The 8,135-nt window shown below is 39.0% G+C and overlaps 1 non-coding gene across 1 annotated transcript; it reads left to right on the top strand.

Annotated features, from left to right (window-relative positions):
- Window positions 1-7,040: 7,040 nt before the first annotated feature.
- Window positions 7,041-7,115, top strand: Trnaa-ggc. The gene has a single exon. It is a non-coding gene; the product is annotated as a tRNA-Ala (tRNA).
- The last annotated feature ends 1,020 nt before the right edge of the window (window positions 7,116-8,135 follow it).

Raw genomic sequence — 8,135 nt, 5'->3', positions numbered from 1 at the left:
AATATCAGCCCCCACTTTACATGTAGGGGGGGTGCCCTAATAAAACATTTTTTTCCATTTTTTATTTTTGCACTTTGTTGGCGTGATTGATATACATATTGGTACCAAATTTCAGCTTTCTAGTGCTAACGGTTACTGAGATTATCCGCGGACGGACGGACGGACAGACAGACATGGCGAAACTATAAGGGTTCCTAGTTGACTACGGAACCCTAAAAAGCTACAGTTTTCTGTAGTCTGCAGGTTCTTAAAGAATATTCTTTTTTGACATTTTCCTGAAAACTTATTGGTGGGTAAGTATAACTTAACATGGATACCTTACCTACATTCTGAAACTCATAAATTAGTTTTGTTCTTAGCAAATACGCTGTCCTTTGTTTTTCACTAAAATAATAAGAAATACAATTTATTCAAACAAGTCTTCTTGACCAAACTTACCTGTTACTGAAATACCTACAACCGTAGGGAAATTTATTTAATAAAACAGGGGTAAAGTAAATGTACTACAAATAACAAACAAAACAAATTAAAAATATTCTAAACTAAACGTTAACAAGCTAAACTAAACTAAAATTAAAACTAAATTAATAATTAAGTTCCGTTCCGGCTATCATCTGATCCAAAGGTGCCAAAAATTCTAGCAGCATTGCTGCGTTGCACCTATTACTTACATGTAATTCTGCAAATACAAATTCCATAATACAACGCATAACGCATAGCAAAAATGCACCCCTGCTCTTACCCCTCGTCATAAAACTTAGATTAGGTAAGTACCATAATATTTTCAGGCCAGTGCGCCTGTGCTTCGAGATGAGATGTTTTTGACAATGATCGACGAAAGTGCTTTTTTGATGTTATCCGACATCCGACTCAAAAATTTCAAAATAGAAACACTAACGGGTCATTTGTTAAATCTTTTTATCAGAATCTGTCTACTCAATACTGAGTAATATTGGTATACACCAATATTACCGATCGACATCACATTTTTAAACAATCATACCAGCATGGTCCAACTTTAGTGAAATAAGGTTTAATTTAAAACATAGAGGTACTTTTTGCAGTGTTGTTCATTCATACGAAGTCTACCTATAATTACTTTTATCAGTTTTAAAATGGGACTCTGTAGAAAAATAATATGCGCAAAAACCGTACCTTTAAAAGATGAATAATTTGCATCGTTGCCAAAAACAACTGACTTTATAAAATCCGTGTCGCCACGGTAATCGCTTCCTATGAATACATGATCGGGCGCGCACCCTCTCCATACAAAACCCAATCCGGAACCCTCACTACGCAGACATTAGGGTTCATAATTCAGTGTGTCCGATTAGGGAGAGTCGAGAAATAGCTCATCTAAATGCGTGGACCAAACTGTTTAACGTTTGCAACTTTAATGACGTTCAGGGTCAACGGAGGAAATTTCTGTGGAAAAAACTTTTCACTTACTCTAAGTTAAGGCTTTTAAATGAAATTAACTTCCAATACAGACTTTCTAGAAAGTCATTGATAAAACAAAAGCAGGCCGAGTGAGAGCACAACTTAACCTATGCTACAAAATAAAACCAAGTACTTTAGTGATATAATTTTATAGGTATTTCACTAGATGACTAGACCCTGAATCCTGATGGTTAAAACTGTTAAAAGAGGTTTAGCTCCAAAAAAGCTGATGGATGTCCAGGTTCTCTCAAAATACGTTTACCCAATGGCTAAAAAAACAGGAAAGTATTCTATAGAAGTATGGAGGAAGAGGAACAAAACTAGGCATGTTGTGGCAATTTATACCATAAATAATCAGTTATAATCCGAAAATAGCTTATAAATCTGTTACGTAAATTCCCAATACATTGTATACACAATACAACCCCTCGAGACTGTACAAAAGCTAATAATTAGATCGGAAATTTTTGGTCAAATCTGCCAAAAACGCGGTTGAACAAAGGAAACTCGATATTCTGTCAAAAAATCACTATAATTTCCTTCCCTGCCACACCCCGCACCAGAAGACTTAATCAGGACGTCGGGGCTTACATTTCTGTTTCCGATACCATATACTATAACGTTTGAACACAGATTATCCAATCAGTTAAGATAAAGGACACGCTTTTTTACCGCCCGCCATTTTGCATAACGAATTTACCGCCAAAAGTTGACAGTTGTAGTTTGACGTTTGCACAGATTAGTTTAAGGTCGCGTTCAGAATGTAAGGGAGCGTTCAGAAATGATTTTGTAAAGCTGAGTGTAGACGTGGTGTGCAGGAGACGGGCGTGTGGCAGGCACGTGATCGAGATTAGGCCGTGCATTCACATCGCGCGCACAAAGCGCGGGGTAGCGGGCGAAACGTCAATTGTGTGGGGCTTGGGGGAGGAAATTCGCTAAGTTAGGTTGGATTTAAATTATAATGTGAAATACTAGCTCCTATTTGCATATCCCACGTTTTTAAAGTGGACGTTTGAAGTGACACTTTTGTAGTTTAGCAGGTCAGGTTTAACCGACACTCTGTTAATTTTCACACGATATTAGAGTGCACGTGGTTAATACTTTAGTTAAACTATTTCAATACAATCATGTTTACAGATTATTAATGGACTGGTAATAAACGACATAAACTTAAAAAAAATGAACTTAAAAAAATTAATAAATGAACTTAAAAAAACCACAACTTAATTATAAAGCAATCTGCAGCTGAACAATCAGCACAAACTCTTTTATCTATTTAATTAATAAGAGGGTATATATGTATGTATGTATTGATCTGTAAGTATTCCAATCGACTTAGGGTCGGTTGCACCAAAACCGTTTGTCTCCGTTAAAGCGTTCGTTAAATTTTATTGTATGGGAAGTTCCATAGACGTCTGCTGCGTGACGATGATGTGTCTGTCAAATGTGGTTGATGCAACTGGCCCTTAGTCATGGCTCGAAGTATAAGTTAATTGCTGTTTTACTGAGAACCTGCAATAAATAAAATATTTACCTGAACATACAACGCTAAAAACTATTCTAGATAGATTTTTTTTTATTTAGATTCAGTGCAAGTTGCGTAAAATTTCTTATGGATATGATAAATGTGGCTCTACAATATTTGTACTCTAATTAGGCATATTTACTTATACTCATAATAAACCTTTCACTCCTCACAATTTGTTTGATGAAAGTCTTGGGAAATTGTAGGTACCCAACTTCATCAGTTTTATACGAAAAACGTCGGCTTTTCCATTTTTAACCCTTCTAATTACTCCTTTCAGTCCATCAACCAACAATCACCATGTGACATTGCACATTTTAGCTTAACAATTTAACAACGGCAGTTTTAAATTTGTCCCGAACGTAATTGCTTTTTGCGCATAGCAAAGCCTTTATGTGATCTAGCAACTGGATCGATACTGGATGACAGTTCGATTATCCAATCAGAATCAACTGTCAACAAAGGGTGTTGCCAGAATACAAATATGCACAATTTTCAGAATATTTAATTATTTAGAATTAACAATTTAAATGTAATTAATAAATCAGAAAATAGTCACTTTATTGTTGGAAAATTATATGGAATTTTGTGCACTAGGATTTTCAGTTGGTTGAAATTTATTTCTGCAGAGGACTGCTGAGGTGGTCATTTTAGATGTTATCCCCAAGCCTCTCAAGGTCGTTAGGGCTCCTGAGATCATTTCCTGCACTTGCTAGCTGTCTCCGGTCCTGTTCAGGCCTCCAGTGCCTGCTTTTATTTATCGAGTTTCATCTTCGATCCAAAAAGTGATCAGATTGATGGAGTGCTGGCGGTCAATCCTTGTGTAGCCTAAGGGCATTCTGGAGGAATATTTTCCCACCATGAATTGTAAGTAGAATATTATGGGTGTATCAGGTTGATCACATTATTGATCCTTGCCTCAGTTTAATTTGACCACGTGTGTCTATTTCCAGTCTTCTGGTGGACTATGTGGAGGGAAGGGTCGTCAGAGCTGAGAAAATGAGCTCTCTCAAGTTCCAGCTGGTAAGGAAATCAGAACAGTAATTGTCCACATTTAATAGGTTAGACCACATTCACTTTTCTAATGATGTCTTGTTTTCCTTTTCAGCTGACTGGGAATTAAAGCTATATTTACAATTACAATTACAACTAAATCTGTGTTTAGGCCTACTCCAGGTTATACTGGTTATACAGACATTCAAGTAATGTCTTCTTTATAAAGGGGGGCCGGTTTGTCCGGCAACTCCAATTTTACCACAAGCGTCGAATGGTGCGATAGCTTGCTTCCGGGGTCGAGCCTATCCAGGCGAAGAAGATGCTCTCAACTTGCTGATGCGTCGGTTGCGGTGGTGCTTCATTGTGTCACAGCGCCTGGGGCGACCAGCTTCAGCTCGCAGAAGGAGGGCTTACACATTGTATTAGCGGTAACTTCTGGCTTGAAGGTTGGTGTCATTTTCTTTCTTCCTGGAAGGCAAGATTACTTAGTTTAGTTAAGAAGAATTCCTATTATCTATGTTGGCACTGATAACTAGGGACTAACAGAACTTAGGAACGCTTGTAAATCATTTAGAATTTGAACTATTGCACGGCCCAGCTCTACCGTCTGGCAATACACATTAAGGTGCTAGCTTAAGCTTAGAATAATGATTTACTGGCTATAACTTGCTTTGTGTCCGTTAGACAATAAAATAGTGTGTCACAATCTAACCGTTTTCTTTCCACCCAATTAGAGACCTGAAATCTTGAGGAAATCGTAGTGCACCTTATTAAGTACTTTTTTTGCTTCTTTTTCGTGGCGGACGATCCGCCAAAGTTTTAAGACTCATTTTGTGTAAATTTATTGTCTGGTGCTTTCCCATACTTTCCCCCTTGCCGGGCTGGGAAAAGTCGACCATGACAACCAATAACAGCAATTAATCACTGCACATCAGCCATCTAATCAAACAGGTTAAAAAATAAATGATCAGTAAACAAGAACCGCTCAAACACGGGGCGAAGCCCGAGGGACCTCAATGAGGATTAATGAATGCGACGATGAGGCAGACTACTGAGATTTCCTATTTATTTTGGGACTTATGGAATAGTAAAAGGTAATTGAGGGAAAGTTGAATGGTAGGGAAAGGCAGGGAAGTTAAGAACAGGGTAGGTGGATACACTTATTAAGTGTAGATTAAAGGGGACTTCAATTAAGGTCGCGGGTTCAAATCCTGGCCTCCTCGAACCAATGAGTTTTTCGGGTCTTACATACGAAAAATATAATCAATATTTACCACTTTTTGGTGAAGGAAAACATCATGACGAAACCTGCGTACATGGATCTGCGAAGGAATTCAAACAATCCGTGTTGGGCTAGCGTGGGGACTATAGCCCGAGCCCTCTCAAGCATGAAGCCTTTGCCCACCAGTGGGGCGAATATAGGCTCAATTATTAGTACCTACGTACGTGTCATCATCCTCCTTGCGTAATCCCGGCATTTGCCACGGCTCATGGCAGCCTGGGGTCCGCTTTGACAACTAATCACAAGATTTGGCGTAAGCACTAGTTTTTTACGAAAGCGACTGCCATCTGACCTTCCAACCAAGCTCACGATGTTTTCCTTCACCGAAAAGCGATTGGCAAATATCAAATGACATTTAGCACGTAAAAACTCATTGGTACGAGCCGGGTTCGAACCCGCGACCTCCGGATCGAAAGTCACACGCACTTACCGATAGGCCACCAGCGCTTATACGCATAACCGTAACCGTACGTGTATTATGTTCAAATGAGTGTTCAAGTTAAAAGGTTCATACTCGCGAAGTTCTCGATCTCGGCGAAGTATACGTTTTTCGTAGAAAGTCCAAACGCCAGGATTATATCCTACAAATGCTCAAAGATCAACTGGAAGAGATTCCTTAAAAGGATAAGTTCATCTTTGTACTGATTTTTTTTATTTAATATGTGTTGTATTATTTTCTTGTACAATTAATTGTTTACTTACTTACCCTTTAATATCCGAAAATAAATCTATTTTTTAAAACGTTTGACGCATCGCTTCCACCAGCTCCTAGTTGCTCCCGTGTCCCCGGGGACAGAGGACGCATATTGAACTCATTTCATTATGTACATACGATTAATGCAAGGGCCTCGTGTCTCGTCCCAGGGCGGGCTCGAATTACTGTGGTGACAATAGCGATTTATAAATATAGAACGAAAAAAATGTGTGTAGGTATACCTACTTCTCAACTCAACTATGGGACATATAAAAATCCATACTAATATTGTAAATGGGAAAGTGTGAGTCTGTTTGTTTGTCCGTCTTTCACGGAAAAACGGAGCGACGAATTGACGTGATTTTTTAAATGGAGATAGTTGAAGGGATTGAGAGTGACATAGGCTACTTTATGTCTTTTTCTAACGCGAGCGAAGCCGCGGGCAAAAGCTAGTATTTTTTATAAATACAGCTAGTTTACCTTTACAATTGACAATAGGACATGTTTAGGATATGCATATAGGGTTAGATTAGTACACCTAACGTTAAGTGTCCAATTTATTCATAGCAATGGAGTGCAATTTGATCGATAATGGATAAGTGAAAACCGCATGAAAATCCCATATTTTTAAATTAAAGCAAAAATGCAAAAATTCACACCTCCGGCAGGACTCGAATCTGCGACCTCTGCCTGGCCTTGCCGGGGCCATCGCGCTGGTTCGAGTCCTGCCGGAGGTGTGAATTTTTCCTTTAATTTAAAAATATGTAATATCGCTCGCAGACGTTTCTGCACGATAAAAAACTAATTTAGTATGGGTTAGCACATTGTTACTGGCGAATTCTCAATGTAAATTGAGACTCCAGTGCCTGTTAAGATCTATTCTTACGGATAGATGTTTGCTATAACGCCACCCTAAGGCCGTTTTCACATTATCCGATCCGATATCGGATGTCGGAAGGATTTCAGTAGAAAAAATCCAAGATGGCGCCTGTAATGTATGGGATATCGGTCCGACATCCGATATCGGATCGGATAATGTGAAAACGCACTAAGGCGGTTGAGAATTGACGGAAGGCATGGATAGATTCGCACACATCCAGCAGGCCTCCGTGGCGCAGTTGGAAGCGCGATGGCCCCGGCAAGGCCAGAGGTCGCAGGTTCAAGTCCTGCCGGAGGTGTGAATTTTTCCATTTTTCCTTTAATTTAAAAATATGTAATATCTATCGCTCGCAGACGTTTCTGCATGATAAAAAAACAAATTTCGCATGAAAATCCGTTAAGCAGTTTTTGAGCTATCGCGAACACAGACAGACACGGTGAGACTTTGATTTATCTAACAACTTGTATAGAAATTACATCATTTAGGGCATATCCCTTGACACAGCACGTCCCGTAATAGTGGAAATAATCCTTCTATTCCAAAATCAAATCCATCTACCAACTTCCACAAACTCGTATCAAACGTGTTTATGGTAGATTTAACACTTTGTAGCACTTAGAATACGAGTGTTTATACAATATCACATCACATGAGATGTGACATTGCGAAAGTAAATAAAGTAAATTAAACGTACGCCGCCGAAACGTCTAGAGTCCCTCTAGGGAATACGGACACCTCGGGGTGGTTAGTCGTAGTCAGTTTAGGGTTAAGGGGGACAGATGGGACCTTAGGTTAAGGTTGACTGTAGATTATTTAACTTGATAAAACTGTGTAGGTGGTGTATGTGGTGGTTATAAATCGTGGAATTATTAAACATATTTAACAATAGGTAAATCAAGTGGGTACTTTACTACCCTACTCTAATTTGATGGCCTTAAGTGCCTTTTCACATTATCCGATCGGGTGAGTACTGAAAGTAGATTATGAAAGGTCTTTTCAAACCCTTTCTAAAAATGTAAATATCAAAGTGGTCTCTCGTCTCGAAGTGGGTCAAAATTAGTAATTTTCATCGATTGGTATAAAATCTCACCCGCCGATAACTTTTCTTTGGCCGCTGAAGCTAGAGTTATCTCGCGAAGTCAGTTTTGAAAAATGTTTATGAAAGGTGTTTTTATACAGTTTCCGACCATGTAAGTACCAAAGTGGTCTGGCGTCTCGAACTGGGTCAAAATCGGTGATTTCTATCGAAGGATGTTAAAAAATTCGTTTGGCCGATAACTTTTCCTCGGCTGCTGCAGCTAGAGTTAGCTCGCGAAGT

Source organism: Leguminivora glycinivorella, chromosome 19 (assembly GCF_023078275.1).
Source record: "Leguminivora glycinivorella isolate SPB_JAAS2020 chromosome 19, LegGlyc_1.1, whole genome shotgun sequence".
Classification (NCBI taxonomy): Eukaryota; Metazoa; Arthropoda; class Insecta; order Lepidoptera; family Tortricidae; genus Leguminivora; species Leguminivora glycinivorella.
This window is presented reverse-complemented; position numbering and strand designations above follow the sequence as displayed.